The sequence below is a fragment of the Bubalus kerabau genome, chromosome X (genome assembly GCF_029407905.1).
Source record: "Bubalus kerabau isolate K-KA32 ecotype Philippines breed swamp buffalo chromosome X, PCC_UOA_SB_1v2, whole genome shotgun sequence".
NCBI classification, from domain to species: Eukaryota; Metazoa; Chordata; class Mammalia; order Artiodactyla; family Bovidae; genus Bubalus; species Bubalus kerabau.
The window spans coordinates 123,050,564-123,069,282 of NC_073647.1; the positions used below are offsets into that span (position 1 = coordinate 123,050,564).

An 18,719-nucleotide genomic window follows, 5' to 3' on the forward strand; every position below is an offset into this window, starting at 1 on the left:
ATCAGATCTAACCCGAGGACTGATGTTAAATAAACCGGAGAGTAAATATTAAGTGAGGAAAGATTTACCTTCAAACTCCAAGTTTTAGGATATGTGCCCTTTAATTTCATCCCATCGATTTCTGAAGTACGAATTTGCTTTATAACACTAGAACACTTTTTATCAAGCATCGAGATGCATGTATCCTTAGCTTGTGCTTTATAAAATCTGACAAATGATACTAGGAGACTCCTGAGTGATCTGCATGGTATCACAGGACTAGCGGCTCTCTCTGTAGCAGGAGATGAGGACACAGTCGACATTTAGATTTCACGTGGTTTCCCCCAGGGAGGGCCACGCTCTGAAGAGCCGCACAGCGGCCACACTGAAAGGTGGGGAATCGACACAAGCACAGAGTCCACAAACGCGAACTTGGGGAAGCGAAGAAAAACAAATGACACTTGGAGGCAGACACAGTCTCTGGTGAGCAGTGAGAACAGGAGACCTGAGGCTCATGCATCTCCTCCATCTCCACCATGTCTGTCTCAAGATGCTTTCACGGCAGACCTTGTGAGAGAGGCACATGGGGGAGTCCAGGGTGTTCGCATCCAGGGATACTGAGTCAGTGAGAATAGAGGAGGGAAGAGGGGGATACTCTATTCAAGTCCTGAGTGCTCACCATGCAGTGGGCTGAGATCTGAGTTAATCCCACCGGAGTCAGAATGCTAAGCAGGGGCTTAGGAGGTGTCATCTGGGTGATTTTAGAGCGCATGTCCCCATTTCCAGAAACCCTCAGAAACTGTCCCTCACTCCCACCCCTCAATACCCTCCCCTCTGCCTCTATGAAGTCCCAGATTATTGTGCCCCCACCCAGGGGAAGAGCACCTGAAGGTCCCTATTCACATGGCAAGGTGTCAGCCCACATGGGGCCACAGATCAGCAACCCTTCAAATCTGGAGCGTGAACGATTTCATTGATGGTGAGACTCCAGTAGTGCGGCTGGGAGGGAAGAGGGCAGAGGAAGGGGGGCCACTGGCAGGACAGGGAGGCAAGGTGTTCCACCTCAGCCTCGGAGCAGTGGGAGAAGGCACCTGACTCTCAAGCGAGATGGGGTGTGCAGATAAAGGACCCAGAGGAGCTTCCACAGGAAAAGTCCCCAAACTCTGAAGGGTACAGCTCTCTGTGGGGGTGTAACTCCCGAGGGGACAGTCCAAGTCCAGCAGTGGGGTCTCTGTTGGACAGAGCCAGGGTGAGGCACATGTGCCTAGTTCAGCCTCACCTCTGAGACAGTCTCCTGTCGGGGGTCTTAGCCCTGTGCTCCTAAATTGCCTGTGCTCCCTTGATTCCTCTTCACTCCTTCACTTTTGTTCTTCCTCCTTGCAGGAGATATTCGGGGATAAACAAACAGGAGGTCTGTGAGGGTCTCCCAAGTTCACGTGCTTCAGTGACATCCTGTGTGGCTTGTGTAAAACCAACCACGTGGGGCTTGAGCAGCTCGCCCCTGAAATGGTCTGTGCTCGTCTAGGATTCAACCCTGAGGTGGAGTCAGGAGGCAAAGGAGGAGAGAGAAGTGTCCTTACATGGGATTGTGTGTGTGTGTGTGTGTGTGTGCATGTGTGTGTGTGTGTGTGTGTGCCTGTGCACTTGACTAGGATTCGAACCTGAGGTGGAGTCAGGAAGCAAAGGAGGAGAGAGAAGTGTCCTTGTGTGTGTCCTCAGGATTCGACTGTGAGGTGGAATCACGAGGCAAAGCACGAAAGATAAGTGTCCTTACATGGAATCACATCTGTGTGTCTATGTGTGTGAGCTTGTCCAGGATTCAACCGTGAGGTGGAGTCAGGAAGCAAAGGTGGAGTGAGAAGTGTCCTTACATGGGATTGTGTGTGTGTGTCTGTGCACTGAGGCAGAGTCAGGAGGCAAAGGAGGAGAGAGAAGTGTCCTTAGATGGTATCACGTGTGTGTCTATGTGTCAATGGAAAAGGAAGATCTTTGAACTTCATGTATGTTAACTAGACAGTCTCTTTTCAGGTTAGGATTTGCCATATAACTATTTTGGGGATCCTTTCTTGATAGAGCAAAAAAGTATTTTACTGTCAATATCATATTTTTAAAAGAATTTAACCTATTGAAATTAACAGGTAGTGAAGTGAAAGTCACTCAGTCACGTCCAGCTGTTTGGGACCCGATGGACTATACAGTCCATGGAATTCTCCAAGCCAGAATACTGGAGTGGGCAGCCGTTCCCTTCTCCAGGGGATCCTCCCAACCCAGGGATCAAACCCAGGTCTTCCGCATTGCAGGCAGATTCTTTAACAGCTGAGCCACAAGGAAAGCCCAAGAATACTGGAGTGGGTAGCCAATCCCTTCTCCAGCAGATCTTCCCGACCAGGAATAGAACCGGGGTCTCCTGCATTGCAGGCAGATTCTTTACCAACTGAGCTATCAGGGAAGCCCAAAATTAACAGGTAAGAACTAGGTAAATATTTCACTGAAGTTGCTCAGTTGCTGGCCTTTTGCTTCTGTACATTCCTGACACAGTCTTCTGAAATGCAGAGCACAGAACTGGTTGAGCTGGTATTGCCAATCTTTTCATGTTCAGCTTGGATTTCTAAATGTTAACCTTCACCTGATTTTAAATGCATTTTTTTTTTTTTTTTGCTTATTTATATATGTAATTCTTGGAGTAACATAAATCAAAAGCCACAAATTTCTAATTTAGTGTCTGGTTTTACAGATCCCTGACTCTTCATTAACTTCTTGATTTATAAGCAACGGACCAAAAGTCACAGCTGCTAGATACAAAAACTTGCATGGGATTTACGCACTCCAACTAAGAGCCCTGCTGTAAATCAGTGTCCCATTTACAAATGTTTCCATTACTGAGTGCTTTGGCTGTCTGATTTGAAAACACCTCTATCTTCACTATTAAATTCTGCTTTGTCTTTTTAATATACAGCTCTTTCAGACCATTTGTTACTACCAAGTGATGATTTATGTAAGGCAAAGTAATAAATTTTATAACATAAATTTTAAGGGCTTTGAATTAGGTACACCGGATTTTTGAAAGCTTTATGGCTGAAAAACAATTCTCAGAAGCCAGAAGTAAATTTTATGTCCTATGAAACAAAACACGGAGTGCTGGCCATAGGATTGCCTGTCTTTTCTTTCCATACTATCTCCCCACCTCCTGCATTAAAACTTTCCTTCTTTGACAGCGCCTACAGTTGTTGGCTGGATCTAAGAAGACGTCAAAGGGCAGAGAAATGTTAGTATTTGACCTGAACAGATCAATACGATTAGTGTGCACTAAGCCTCTTGCTGAATTCGGGGGCCTTCATGGTTTTATCTTGGTTCCCTCTTTCGTCTGTGCTTTTCATATGCTGGGGACACACTGAGGCACACTGGGACTTAATTTCCTGATTGGGCTCAGGATTCTTGCTGGAAGGCCTGGTAACTACAGATCTGCTGAAGTCATTTATTGTTTCCCTGGCAAAGGGCTGAAGGACTCTTGTTTATCAGTTTTATTCACCTCACCTGCTGGTAACTGAAATCCTGCCCACTGTCAGAGAGACTTGCTCCTACAGGGGATTAGGGAAAAACCCGAGGGCACTGAGTAAGAATTAGTATTTTAGAATGATCGTATTCTGGAAGGTGTTATTCACAATAAAGGAAATGGATAATTTTCCTCTTGATTCTATAAAATCCAGCAAATCCGTGTCACTGACTTTGTCTCTTAGGTTCATGTGCTTTACTCTTTGTACTTTCTTCCCTGCTAGGGTGCTGCATTGTCACCTGGTAACTTTCACTACAAAGGTTTTTATATTACTGAATTTCCAAGAGCTGAAAGCTATTTAAATGGACAATTAAAGGCACATATGTTCTTTTGGATGAAGTGACAAACAGTAGACAGAAACTGTTACCCTGTCCTCTCTACAGAGCCCTGAGATTTGTAGGAACATGGGAAATGGTAGGTGACCAATTTGCTGTACAGCAGTTAGGACTCACCCATAAAATAATTTTTTTCCCTGAAATAATTTTTAACACAAAATATTTAGAATAAAGTAGCCCACGTATTTCTTATAGACCTCTTTTGGGACTATCCTTAAGCCCGGGGGTTGGGGTTGGTCACAGAGAGAAACTAACACAATCTTCTGGAAGTTCAATACATGGTCTGTGTCCTCAAAGTAGCAAAGTGAAAGTAAAAGTGAAAGTGTTAGTCACTCAGGGTGCAAGGAAGGATTCAAATGCAAACTAGTTAGATTCCTATGGGAAACTCTGAGGTTTAAACTAGGTTTCCCTGCTAAGTACTGTCCAAACTACTGCAAGTCACATCAGTTTTTTAGCATCTTAGTTTCTCTATCTTAAATATAAAAGACTTAATTGATAGGTACTCAATGAACACCTATTATGTGCCAGAACTGTCAAAGCTATTGGGGAATGGGTGATCACTGAAGTCACAGTACTTTACAGAATTAAAAGGACAGAATTGGAAAGGAAACATTTTCATAACTACCAAGGTCAGATATATTGTACACAAATTTGAACAAATACTGTATAAGAGGAAGAAAATTCTTCAAGGTCTCTTTCACCTGCATAGTACTAGTGAGGCCACAGGTTGGAGTTTGCCCCTTAAGGACAGGAGAGTTCAGGATAAAAATAATGGCAGAAACAGAGAGGAGCTGAGCCCTGACTGGGTGAAAAGAGAAGGTGGCTACATATTTCTCACTCTTGAGGTCAAGGAGATCTCCCAAACTACACATGCACAGAAAAGTTCCTCAGGGGTCAGAGAAGGCAGAGGGTGACCTTATGTCCTGGCAGCCTCCTAGAGACCCTCAGGAGCTGGACTCCATCTTGGCTAAAAGATGCACATGCACATCAGGAAGGGCCCTGAGTCAGACCAAATATGGACACGGAGCCAAAGAGAGCAAGAAGACTGGCCAAAGGGAACCTGGAAAACTGTCCTCATATAAATGATTTCAAATACTGCAAAAGCGCTCAACTCCCTCTGAGTGCATCCATGTGTCTTTCCACATGTACTTTGCTCCTACTAAATGTTCTATCCGCTTTACAAATTTCCATCACTTTGCTAAAATTCTTTCTTCAAAGAAGACAAGAGTCAGGGCTCTGCTTCTAGCCTCTAGTCCCTGGTGGTCTAGAGGTTAGGATAGGGTACTCTCATCACCATAAGCCCAGGTTTGATTCCCAGTCAAGGAGTTGAGCTCCCACTTCAACTTGCTGCACACCATGGACAACAGATTACTAGTGGTTCTGAGTGTTGCTTGCAGATGCCAGAGGAAGAAAGAGAAGTCGCTCAGTCATGTCCGAGTCTTTGTGAGCCCATGGACTGTAGTCTACCAGGCTCCTCTGTCCATGGGATTTTCCAGGCAAGAGTACTGGAGTGGGTTGCCATTTGCTTCTCAAGGGGATCTTCCCAACCCAGGGATCGAACCCAGGTCTCCTGCATTGCAAGCAGAAGCTTTACTGTCTGAGCCACCAGGGAAGTCAGATGCCACAGGTGGCCATACAAAATTTATTCTCAAAAAATTCAAAATTTGTCCTGACAATGGCTCTCTGAAGGGTTAGTTCAAGGCCTTGATTTTGTTTTTCCTTCCATGAATTTTTATCACACCTGGACTGGCCTCCCAGTAGGCAGTGATCAAAGCATTTAATACAAATATTCTAGACCAGGCTACCTGAGACAAGGTATATAACAGATTAGAAAACACTCTGAGATAAAAACTGAAAACCAACATACCAAAACTAATGGGATATACTGAAAGTAAGGTTCAGAGTGAAATGTATAGTTTCTACATTAAAGAAGAATAAAGATCTCAAAACAATAATGTAACTTGCCACCTTAAGAAACTAAAAAAAAAAGACCAAACTAAACTCAAAAGAAGTATAAGAAGGGATGACAAAAATTAAGGTGGAGATAAATTAAATAAGGAATATAAAATAATGCAGATAACCAACAAAATCAAAATTGGTCCTTTGAACAAATGAAAAAAAAATGGACAAAGCTTAGAAAAATGAGAGGAAAGTTGTATTTCTAATACCAGGAGTTAAAAGTCAGATATTACTCCCAACATTACAAAAATAAAAAGAACTGAAGCAGAGTATTATGAGGTATTATATGTTAACAGATAATATAACATAAATGGAAAGGACAAGTTCTTATAAATACAAACTACCAAACCTGACTTATGAAGCAACAGAAAATTGGAAAAGTCCGTAACAAGTAAAGAGGTTTAAACTCAAAGGTTACAAGGTATACAATGACAAGAAAAACCCAACACCATATGGCTTTACTGATGAATTCTACCAGACACTGAAGATTTTAAACTAATGGCTCTCAAACTCTTACAAAAAACAGAAGAGAAGGAAACACTTCTTAACTAATTCTATAAGGCCAGTGTTACTTGATAAAAAAAAAAAAAAAAAAAAAAAAAAAACCCCAAAGATATCACAACAAAACCACTGAAATATATCGCTTATGTCTACAGATGTAAAAAAACAACAAAATATAACTAAGCTGAACCCAGCAACATATTAAAAGGACTATGAAGTGAAGTGAAGAAGTGAAGAGAAGTAAAGTCACTCAGTCGTGTCCGACTCTTTGCAACCCCATAGACTGCAGCCCACCAGGCTCCTCCCTCCATGGGATTCTCCAGGCAAGAGTACTGGAGTGGGTTGCCATTTCCTTCTCCAGGGGATCTTCCTGACCCAGGGGTTGAACCCGGGTCTCCCGCATTCCAGGCAGATGCTCTAACATCTGAGCCACCAGGGAAGCCCCCCCCCAAAAAGGACTATACACACTGTGAAAAGAAGGGAAGCGAAAAGCAAAGGTGAAAAGGAAAGATATACCCATTTGAATGCACAGTCCCAAAGAATAGCAAGGACAGATAAGAAAGCCTTCCTCAGCAATCAATGGAAAGAAATAGAGGAAAACAACAGAATGGGAAAGACTAGAGCTCTCTTCAAGAAAATTAGAGATACCAAGGGAACATTTCATGCAAAGATGGGCTCAATAAAGGACAGAAATGGTAGGGACCTAAGAGAAGCAAAAGATATTAAGAAGAGGTGGCAAGAATACACAGAAGAACTGTACAAAAAAGATCTTCACAATCCAGATAATCAGGATGGTGTGATCACTCACCTAGAGCCAGGCATCCTGGAATGTGAAGTCAAGTGGGCCTTAGAAAGCATCACTACAAACAAAGCTAGTGGAGGTGATGGAATTCCAGTTGAGCTAATTCAAATCCCAAAAGATGATGCTGTGAAAGTGCTGTACTTACTATGCCAGCAAATTTGGAAAACTCAGCAGTGGCCACAGGACTGGAAAACTTCAGTTTCATTCCAATCCCAAAGAAAGGCAATGCCAAAGAATGCTCAAAATGCCACACAATTGCACTCATCTCACATGCTAGTAAAGTAATGTTAAAAATTCCCCAAGCCAGGCTTCAGCAATATGTGAACCGTGAACTTCCAGATGTTCAAGCTGGTTTTAGAAAAGGCACAGGAACCAGAGATCAAATGGCCAACATCCGATGGATCATCAAAAAATCAACAGAGTTCCAGAAAAACATCTATTTCTGCTTTATTGACTATGCCAAAGCCTTGGAGTGTGTGGATCACAATAAACTGTGGAAAATTCTGAAAAAGAAGGGAATACCAGACCACCTGACCTGCCTCTTGAGAAACCTGTATGCAGCTCAGGAAGCAACAGTTAGAACTGGACATGGAAGAACAGACTGGTTCCACATAGGAAAAGGACTATGTCAAGACTGTATATTGTCACCCTGCTTATTTAACTTATATGCAGAGTACATCATGAGAAACACTGAGCTGGAGGAAGCACAAGCTGGATCAAGACTGCCAGGAGAAATATCAATAACCTCCGATATGCAGATGATACCACCCTTATGGCAGAAAGTGAAAAAGAAGTAAAGAGCCTCTTGATGAAAGTGAAAGTGGAGAGTGAAAAAGTTGGCTTAAAGCTCAACATTCAGAAAACGAAGATCATGGCATATGGTCCCATCACTTCATGGGAAATAGATAGGGAAACAGTGGAAACAGTGTCAGACTTTATTTTTCTGGGCTCCAAAATCACTGCAGATGGTGACTGCAGCCATGAAATTAAAAGATGCTTACTCTTTGGAAGGAAAGTTATGACCCACCTAGACAGCATATTAAAAAGCAGAGACATTACTTTGCCAACAAACATCCGTCTAGTCAAGGCTATGGTTTTTCCAGTGGTCATGTATGGATGTGAGAGTTGGACTGTGAAGAAAGCTGAGCACTGAAGAATTGATGCTTTTGAACTGTGGTGTTGGAGAAGACTCTTGAGAGTCCCTTGGACTGCAAGGAGATCCAACCAGTCCATTCTAAAGGAGATCAGTCCTGGGTGTTCATTGGAAGGACTGATGTTGAAGCTGAAACTCCAACACTTTGGCCACCTCATTCAAAGATCTGACTCATTGGAAAAGACCCTGATGCTGGGAAAGATTGAGGGCAGGAGGAGAAGGGGACAACAGAGGATGAGATGGTTGGATGGCATCACTGACTCAATGGACATGGGTTTGGGTGGACTCCACGAGTTCATGATGGACAGGAAGGCCTGGCGTGCTGCGGTTCATGGGGTCGCAAAGAGTCAGACATGACTGAGAAACTGAACTGAACTCCCTGTTCAAATGAGATTTATCCCAGGAGAGCAAGAATAGTTCTATCTATGAAAATCTATCAATATTATACATTGCATTAATAGAAAAAAGAAAGAAATGCCCATGTGATTATCTCAATGCATACAGAAAAGCATTTAACAAAACCCACAACTCTTTAATGATAAAACACTCCAGAAATATGTAGCAGAACGGAACCTCCTCAACCTGACAAAGGATATTTGAAAGATAGACAACTAACATCACACTTGTGAACAAGAAAAAAATGTCTTCTCTTGCCACTTCTATTTAACACTATACTAAAAGCTCTATTCAAGTAATTGGGGACTGTGTGGATCACAATAAACTGTGGAAAATTCTGAAAGAGATGGGAATACCAGACCACCTGATCTGCCTCTTGAGAAACCTGTATGCAGCTCAGGAAGTAACAGTTAGAGCTGGATATGGAACAACAGACTGGTTCCACATAGGAAAAGGAGTACGTCAAGGCTGTATATTGTCACCCTGCTTATTTAACTTATATGCAGAGTACATCATGAGAAATGCTGGGCTGGAGGAAGCACAAGCTGGAATCAAGATTGCCGGGAGAAACATCAATAACCTCAGATATGCAGATGACACCACCCTTATGGCAGAAAGTGAAGAGGAACTCAAAAGCCTCTTGATGAAGGTGAAAGAGGAGAGTGAAAAAGTTGGCTTAAAGCTCAACATTCAGAAAACGAAGATCATGGCATCTGGTCCCATCACTTCATGGGAAATAGATGGGAAAACAGTGGAAACAGTGTCAGACTTTATTGTTTTGGGCTCCAAAATCACTGCAGATGGTGACTGCAGCCATGAAATTAAAAGACGCTTACTCCTTGGAAGGAAAGTTATGACCAACCTAGATAGCATATTCAAAAGCAGAGACATTACTTTGCCAACAAAGGTCCGTCTAGTCAAGGCTATGGTTTTTCCTGTGGTCATGTATGGATGTGAGAGTTGGACTGTGAAGAAGGCTGAGTGCTGAAGAATTGATGCTTTTGGACTGTGGTGTTGGAGAAGACTCTTGAGAGTCCCTTGGACTGCAAGGAGATCCAACCAGTCCATTCTGAAGGAGATCAGCCCTGGGATTTCTTTGGAAGGAATGATGCTAAAGCTCAAACTCCAGTACTTTGGCCACCTCATGCGAAGAGTTGAGTCTTTGGAAAAGTCTCTGATGCTGGGAGGGACTGGGGGCAGGGGGAGAAGGGGACGACAGAGGATGAGATGGCTGGATGGCATCACTGACTTGATGGACGTGAGTCTGAGTGAACTCCAGGAGTTGGTGGTGGACAGGGAGGCCTGGTATGCTGCGATTCATGGGGTCGCAAAGAGTCAGACACGACTGAGCAACTGAAGTGAACTGAAGAAGTAAAATGTCTAGCAGTCAATTAGATGGGTATCTGCACCTTAGCTTTCCTCACTCCCCAGATGACTATTGTTCCTAACAACCAGACGCTCACCATACCGCTGGCAACACACACAGTCAAAAAGAGCAATCGAGTTTATACCCCTACTAGTCGGTCTGGGAATCACAGCTGGGATAGGTATGGGAATAGCAGGAATTGCTTCATCAACCACTTTTACCATACACTATCTGAAGACTTCACAGACGACATTGAGAGAGTACCCACATCTTTAGCAGCCTTACAAGACGAACTAGACTCCCTGGCTGAGGTGGTTTTACAAAATAGGAAAGGGCTAGACCTACTGACAGCTGCAAAGGGAGGACTCAGCCTCTTCTTGAATGAAGAATGCTGCTCTTATGTAAACCAATCAGAAATAGTCAGGGACATGGCCCAACAGCTAAGGGAACAAATCATAAAAGGAGGGAAAAACCAGCTAATTCCTGGGGTAATTGGAGCAATATCTGGAGCTGGGCATCATGGCTTCTCCCTTTAACAGGTCCTCTCTTCATGCTCTTTGCAGCACTCTTGTTTGGACCTTGTATTCTCAATGCTATTACCCAGTTCATAACCTCTTAGTTGAATCCATAAAGTTACAAATGGTAATAGTTCAATACAGTCCCCTAAACAATGGGGAGCTCTGAATGTCCTACCAAAACATGCGATGATGCTTTCTACAACGAGAAATAGAAGCATCAAGAGGGTGGAATGAAGAAGTTAAAATTTTACATAACCTCCTTCTCCTTCTGCATCTGTAACTCAGCTTGCCCCTTGCAAAGTCTAGATCATGTAGGTCACATAGTCTCAGAAACTGGGGATTTGTAATACTAGGAATGAGTTTATCTCATTCACCCTTGTCCTGCTCTTTGTAATCGCCCAGCCCCATGTCTGTCCAGGCCAGGCAGCCCCCTCCCAATCTTGACCACTGTTCCCAAGCACGCGAAACCCCTTAGTTTAAACCAGCCTATCAACAGCTAGTGTTGCTCACTACAGTCTGTCTATGAAAACTCTGTTATCCCTTTGTTCGGGGCTCAGAGCTTGGAGTGTTAACTCCTCTGGGCCCGCCACTGTAATAAACTTGAGTTCTCCAACTCTCCAAGTGTGGTGCTTGGTTTCTTGAGTACTGGTTTCTGCAACAATATTAGATTGTTTGTTGCTCAGTTGTGTCTGACTCTTTGTGACCCCATGGACTGTAGCCTTGTCAGGATCCTCTTCCATAGAATACTCTAGGCAAGAATACTGGAGTGGGTTGTCATTCCCTTCTCCAGGGATCTTTCCAACTGAGGGATCAAACCCTTGTCTCCCACATTGCAGGCATATTCTTTACTATCTGAGTCACCAGGGAGATTACAGTTTCTTAAATATTGTACTTCACCTAAATGAAATATTTTATTCACCAAAAGGCTAAAAACGTCAAAAGATGGCCCAAACTGTGGGTAAAAAAAATCCTAGAATCTAGGATATATAATGACCTCCTACCACTCAAGGACAAAAAAGATTAAAAACTCAATTGAAAAAAAATGGGCAAAAGGCATGAATACATTAAAGAAGATACACAAATGGCTAATAAACACAAGAAAAGATGCCTGGCATCATTAATCATTGGGGAAATATAAGTCAAAACCACAATGATGTACCACCTCACACCTATGATTACAATTTTAAAAAAAACAGATAAGAAGTGTTGGTGAGGAGGAAGAGAAATTGGACCACTCATACGTCTTAAGGGTAAAGCCCCTATAGGAAATATTTTGTCAGTTCCTTAAAATAATTTAGACACAGAGTTTTACCATATTACCTAGTAATTTCACTTCGAGGTATATACACAAGAAACTATAAGCATATGTTGACATAAAAACTTGGATATAAATGTTAACAGCAACATTATTCATAATAGCCCCAATATGGAAACATTTACAAACTAAAGAATGGGTACACAAAATGTGTTGTGTACACACACAAACACACTGGAATATTATTAAGCCATAAAAACAATGAAGTACTAATACATTCTACGACATGGATCAACATTGAAACCATTATACTAAGGTGTGTACACACACACATGCACACACACAATGGAATATTATTAAGCCATAAAAAGAATAAAGCACTAAAACATTCTACAACATGGAACAACCTTGAAAGTGTAATACTAAGTAAAAACCCAGATTCAAAAGGCCACATATTACATAACTCTATTCATGTGGAAGGCCCATGATACATCCATAGAGGTAGAAAGTAAGTTAGTGTTAGCTGGGAACAGGATAATGGAGTGACTGCTTAATGGGTACATGGTTTCCTTCCAGGGTGAGGAAAATACTCTTGAATTATATATTGGTGATGGTTTAACAGCCTTGTGAATACCATAAAAAAACAGTGAATTGTATGAATTGATGCTTTCGAACTGTGGTGTTGGAGAAGACTCTTGAGAGTCCCTTGGACTGCAAGGAGAGCCAACCAGTCCATCCTAAAGGAGATCAATCCTGGGTGTTCATTGGAGGGACTGATGTTGAAGCTGAAACTCCAGTACTTTGGCCACCTGCTGCAGAGAGCTGACTCATTTGAAAAGACCGTGATGCTTGGAAAGATTGAAGGTAGGAGGAGAAGGGAATGACAGAGCATGAGATGGTTGGATGGTATCACCGACTTGATGGATCTGAGTTTGAATGAACTCCAGGAGTTGGTGATGGACAGGGAGGCCTGGCATGCTGCAATTCATGGGGTCGCAAAGAGTCGGACATGACTGAGCGACTGAACTGAACTGAACTGAAACAAAGACCCAGAAGAACTGGCCTATACCTATATAAATGACTTAACTGCCTCTTTACTGCCCTCCTCCTCACTTGGCAGAACGTCCACACTGAGAAATGGAGTATTCCTGCAATTATAAGTAAAGATGTCACAGTCATTAGTGATTTCGGCCTTCCAAATGTGGATCCTAAGGACAGTCAGAAAGGAGAATAATACCTGCAATCCTGCAGCCATGTGGCTGCAGCCACTCCCTATGGTGAGCACAGAGGAATGAACTCAGGATGTAGAAAAAACATAGGTTACTGGCCTCAGACAGCTGAGACGCATATGAAAGGAATGATTTCAGTGAGCCCACACTTTTGCATCTTTCTATACACAGAAAAGCACTGAATTCCTTAACTTAGGATATCTGGTTTCTTTAACTCACAAAAATACTTCTGATGTTCAGACTACCTGCCCTTTGTTGCAAACTTCTATAAAACCTGACTTCCCTGCACCCCCACCCCTAGCCTCCTCAGAGCAATCTCATGATTATATGAGATGCTGTCTCCCAAGCTTGCAGTCCTAAAAATTCACAACAAGTAAAACACAACTCTCAACTTTAAGGTAGTGATAATTTTTTAGGTCAACAACACCCTTTCTCTCCAGATATGTATCTCTGTCTTACTTCTATCTTAACTAAACAAACCTATCTCTGTGTACTCTCCAACTTGTTTTTGTGTTATGTCTCTAATAATAAACTTTATACCTCCATTTATAGTTTCTGCCTCCATGATAAATGCATTTTTCACTAGGGGCAAAGATCCAGGGAAAAATAGCTTCTAGCCTCTTGCCCTTGCTGGTCTGGTGGCTAGGATTCCTGGTTCTCATCCAAGTTACCTAGGTTTAATAAACTGTGGAAAATTGTGAGAGAGATGGGAATACCAGACCACCTCATCTGCCTCTTGAGAAACCTATATGCAGGTCAGGAAGCAACAGTTAGAACTGGACATGGAACAACAGACTGGTTCCAAATAGGAAAAGAAGAAAGTCAAGGCTGTATATTGTCACCCTGCTTATTTAACTTATATGCAGAGTACATCATGAGAAATGCTGGGCTGGAAGAAGCACAAGCTGGAATCAAGATTGCCAGGAGAAATATCAATAACCTCAGATATGCAGATGACACCACCCTTAAGGCAGAAAGTGAAGATGAACTAAAAAGCCTCTTGATGAAAGTGAAAGAGGAGAGCGAAAAAGTTGGCTTAAAGCTCAACATTCAAAAAACTAAGATCGTGGCCACTGGTCCCATCACTTCATGGGAAATAGATGGGGAAACAGTGGAAACAGTGGCAGACTTTATTTTGGGGGGCTTCAAAATAACTGCAGATGGTGATTGCAGTCATGAAATTAAAAGACGCTTACTCCTTGGAAGGAAAGCTATGACCAACCTAGATAGCATATTCAAAAGCAGAGACATTACTTTGCCAACAAAGGTCCGTCTAGTCAAGGCTATGGTTTTTCCTGTGGTCATGTATGGATGTGAGAGTTGGACTGTGAAGAAAGCTGAGCGCCGAAGAATTGATGCTTTTGAACTGTGGTGTTGGAGAAGACTCTTGAGAGTCCCTTGGACTGCAAGGAGATCCAACCAGTCCATCCTAAAGGAGATCAGTCCTGGGTGTTCATTGGAAGGACTGATGCTAAAGCTGAAACTCCAATACTTTGGCCACCTCATGTGAAGAGTTGACTCACTGGAAAAGATCCTGATGCTGGGAGGGATTGGGGGCAGAAGGATAAGGGGCTGACAGAGGATGAGATGGCTGCATGGCATCACCGACTTGATGGACATGAGTTTGAATAAACTCCGGGAGTTGGTGATGGACAGGGAGGCCTGGCATGCTGCGATTCGTGGGGTCACAAAGAGTCAGACACGACTGAGCGACTGAACTGAACTGAACTGAATTCCTGGGCAGGTAATTAAGATCTTGCTTCATGCTGCCACTCAGTGCTGCCTCGCTGAGATTATACCTACAGGGCATTGCCGGAAAACAATCAAAGCTGCGCAAACCCATTTGGTTGTCACTATTAGGATCCTTCCCCTCAAACAGATTCCTCTGGTGGTGGTTCCAATGGCACCATTCCACATGGAATAAGCCCATGTTCTTGGCCTTCCTGGTGGAACTCTCTGTTGGACATGAGGGACACTTCCTCTCCTGGTCAATATACTAAACATCTTGCGTTATCAACTTAAACAGGGTGCCCTGTCATTAAAGATATGCTTAAGACCCGAGTCATGAAGTCACTGTCTCCCTTGTTAATAGTCCCATTTGGCAGGTACTTCAGCCAGCAACCAAAGGATGGCATGGATGATCAAAACCTTAGTGCTCAGCCTCCCTAATAAGGCTTCAATTCCTATTATAGAACTGACTGAGGATGTATAGTTGGCCGAACAAGTGTCCTTTGTGTTCATTGACCTACTAACATGTTCCACTCGATCTCATCTTTAATGAGTCCCAGGCTCTCTTTGTTTTTGCTTTTAAGGGGCTGATTATACATTTATGCAGTTCTCAATGGAATATTTAAATAGCCCTGCAATCACATGTAGCCTCTGCCACCAGGATTTAAATATGTTATAGTTGGAAAGGTGTCATTTTGGGCATTATATTGATGCCATTATGCTCAGGGGTCCCTCTGAAAGCAATACAAGTAGACCTGCACACCCTCACACACCACCTAGACCTCAAGATCCAAGGCTTAGCCTTGTCTGTCATATTTCTGGTCATCAACTAGTCCTATAGGGCACAGGTCCCCAAGCTTGGTATCTACTGCCTGATGATCTGAGGTGAAGCTGATGTAGTAATAATAGAAATAAAGAGCACAATAAATGTAATGCCATTGAATCATCCCAAAACTAATCCTGCAGCCCTGGTCTATGGAAAAATTTTCTTCCCTAAAACTGGTCCTTGGTGCCAAAAAGGTTGGGGACATCTGCTCTAAGGGCTGAGAAATTTCCCCAACAGTCAACCATCAAATGTGTTGTTTAGTTGTTCAGTTATTTCTGACTCTTTGTGATCCCATGGACTGTAGGACTGTAGCCTGTCAGGCTCCTCTGTTCATGGGATTTTCCAGGCAAGAATACTGAGTGGGTTGCCATTTCCTTCCCCAGGGGATCTTCTCAACCCAGGGGTCAAACACAGGTCTCCTGCATTTCAGGCAGATACTTGACCACTGAGTAACCTGGGAAGCCCCAAACATCAATTACTCACCATGAAACCATCCAGTACACTCAGACAAGCACAACACATATTAGGCCTTTTCCTGTTCTGGAGGCAACATATCCCTCACATCTCACTGTTTCTTTGCCCTGTTATACATGCAATCACATACAAGTTGGCGGCCTTCCACTGGGGCTAAGGCCAACAAATATGCTTTGGAAGGTGCCCTGGATGCATTCCAGCAAGTCTTCCCTTTATTCCCCACTGGCTCCATATGCCCTATCAAGTCATTGGTCACATAAGACTATGCCTCCTGGAGTCTCTAGACCAAACAGGAAGGAGTCTACCTGGTTTCCTTTGAAGTTTTGGACTAAGCACCTACCCCCAGCAGCAGGCCTGTATACTCCCTTTGAGCACAAGCTTTTAGCATCCTCTTGGGCTCTTTGAGGAACTGAGTTCATAAGCAGCCCTCATCTGTTACTACTCCAAACATAAGTTCCTGCAATGCCCGGGGTTAGAGATGCCTCTCAAGAGAAAAGCTCAGCACGCACACATGATGCGTCCTTGATAACATGGAAATGGTAGCTTCAGGGCTAACCTTGATGTCAAAAGCCTTTCCAAAGGACAAGAGGATGTGGCTTCCCCCATGCTCAGCCCCTGGCTGGAGAGTAGCACCCCTTCTGCTGCTTCCTCCTCCTGTGGCCACTTGGGGAATCCCTGGGACCCACAGCAACAGATTTTGTATCTTGGGCTCCAAAATCACTGCAAAACAGCAAGGGGAGGGGGTTAAATCACAATGAAAAAACTGGAAGTGTTACTCATTCAGCCGTGTCCAACTCTTTGTGACCCCATGGACTGTAGCCTGCCAGGCTCCTCAGTCCATGGGATTCTCCAGGCCAGAATACTGGAGTGAGGAGCCATTCCCTTCTCCAAGGGATTAACTTCTGGATCTGTGTATGCACCAAGAGAAAATGCTGTAGGCTTACAATAACATAAACTGTAGTCATCCAGAACTTCCATCCTGGCTAACTAGTCAGAGTAGGTTAACTGCTACAACAAATATTTTGAGTCTTATTAGCTTAACACAGTACATTTTTACTTTCTGTTCTTACAAGACCCAGCGCACACTGGTGGGGCAGAGGATGGGGCTAGAGTTTCCTTATGTCATTCAAAGGCTCAGGAAGGGAAATTATATGAGAGAAGCTCTGATGTAACTGTGGACCCACTCCACAGAAGAGAAAGAAACAAAACACAAAGACATAATCAATCGGGATACAGGAAAGTCTTCCAATTTCAGAAAACACCAAGCTTTTGGCATTTGAGATGGTCCTTATCTTACCTGCAAGCTCCAAACCATGTATCCCAAAGACAGAAGACCACTCCCTGACACACTCCACAATCCCATTCAGAGGAGACTAATAGTGGAATGGATGTCATAACTGTAGCTCAGATCCATGGTAAATTTCAAGGCTAATCAAATGAGTCCTTTATGCCCAAATATGGATAGACAAATGCTTACCAGATATTTGACAGAAATGGAAGAGATCATGATGCGTAAACAGAACAATTTCTGGAGGAAAAAACAAACATACTACAGGAAACAGAAGAGAACATCACAAAAAAATCCAAATTCATATTGTCAGAACTGTAAAGATGATAGTGGGTTTATAAAATGGGAACAGAGTACTATAAAAGGGAGCTATTAGAGAATAAGAGAAAGTCCTTGGGAAAAGTATTATGGCAAAATTAAAAACTTTGTGCATGCCAAGTATTCAGCTCAAAGCAGCTATGCCTCACCCTGGCTTTGATAGACAGTGGTCTCGCCCTGGCCACACCCTGGCTTTGAAAGACAGTGGTCTCGCCCTGGCCACACCCTGGCTTTGATAGACAGTGGTCTCGCCCTGGCCACACCCTGGCTTTGAAAGACAGTGGTCTCGCCCTGGCCACACCCTGGCTTTGATAGACAGGGGTCCCGCCCTGGCCACACCCTGGCTTTGAAAGACAGTGGTCTCTCCCTGGCCACACCCTGGCTGTGAAAGACAGTGGTCTCGCCCTGGCCACACCCTGTCTTTGAAAGAAAGTGGTCTCGCCCTGGCCACACCCTGGCTTTGAAAGACAGGGGTCTCGCCCTGGCCACACCCTGGCTTTCAAAGACAGGGGTCTCGCCCTGGCCACACCCTGGCTTTGAAAGACAGGGGTCTCGCCCTGGCCACACCCTGGCTTTGAAAGACAGGGGTCTGGCCCTGGCCACACCCTGGCTTTGAAAGACAGTGGTCTGGCCCTGGCCACACCCTGGCTTTGAAAGACAGTGGTCTGGCCCTGGCCACACCCTGGCTTTGAAAGACAGTGGTCTCGCCCTGGCCACACCCTGGCTTTGAAAGACAGTGGTCTCGCCCTGGCCACACCCTGGCTTTGAAAGACAGTGGTCTCGCCCTGGCCACACCCTGGCTTTGATAGACAGGGGTCTCGCCCTGCTCACTTCCTGCACACGGCTCCCGCCTACCCACGTGACCTCTTCCCCTCTTCCTTAACCAATCGCAAGCCCGGGTACTGACCCCGCCCAACAGATGCCTCGAACAGTCCATCCCAGAGACCCTGCCCAGCTACCAGCCATCTGGCTGGGAGCCCGCCTCCGGCCACCCACACTGTCCGCCCTGGAAAGGTTCCTAGGAGGCCTCTGGCCCCGG

General features: G+C 43.9%; 1 long non-coding RNA gene across 1 annotated transcript; it reads right to left on the bottom strand.

Annotated features, from left to right (window-relative positions):
• Positions 1–1,256: 1,256 nt before the first annotated feature.
• LOC129640150 (uncharacterized) lies at positions 1,257–17,607 on the bottom strand. The gene is made up of 3 exons (XR_008708702.1): positions 17,372–17,607; positions 16,631–16,794; positions 1,257–1,355 (listed from the first exon to the last, which is right to left on the bottom strand). It is a non-coding gene; the product is annotated as an uncharacterized LOC129640150 (long non-coding RNA).
• Between the last annotated feature and the right edge of the window lie 1,112 nt (positions 17,608–18,719).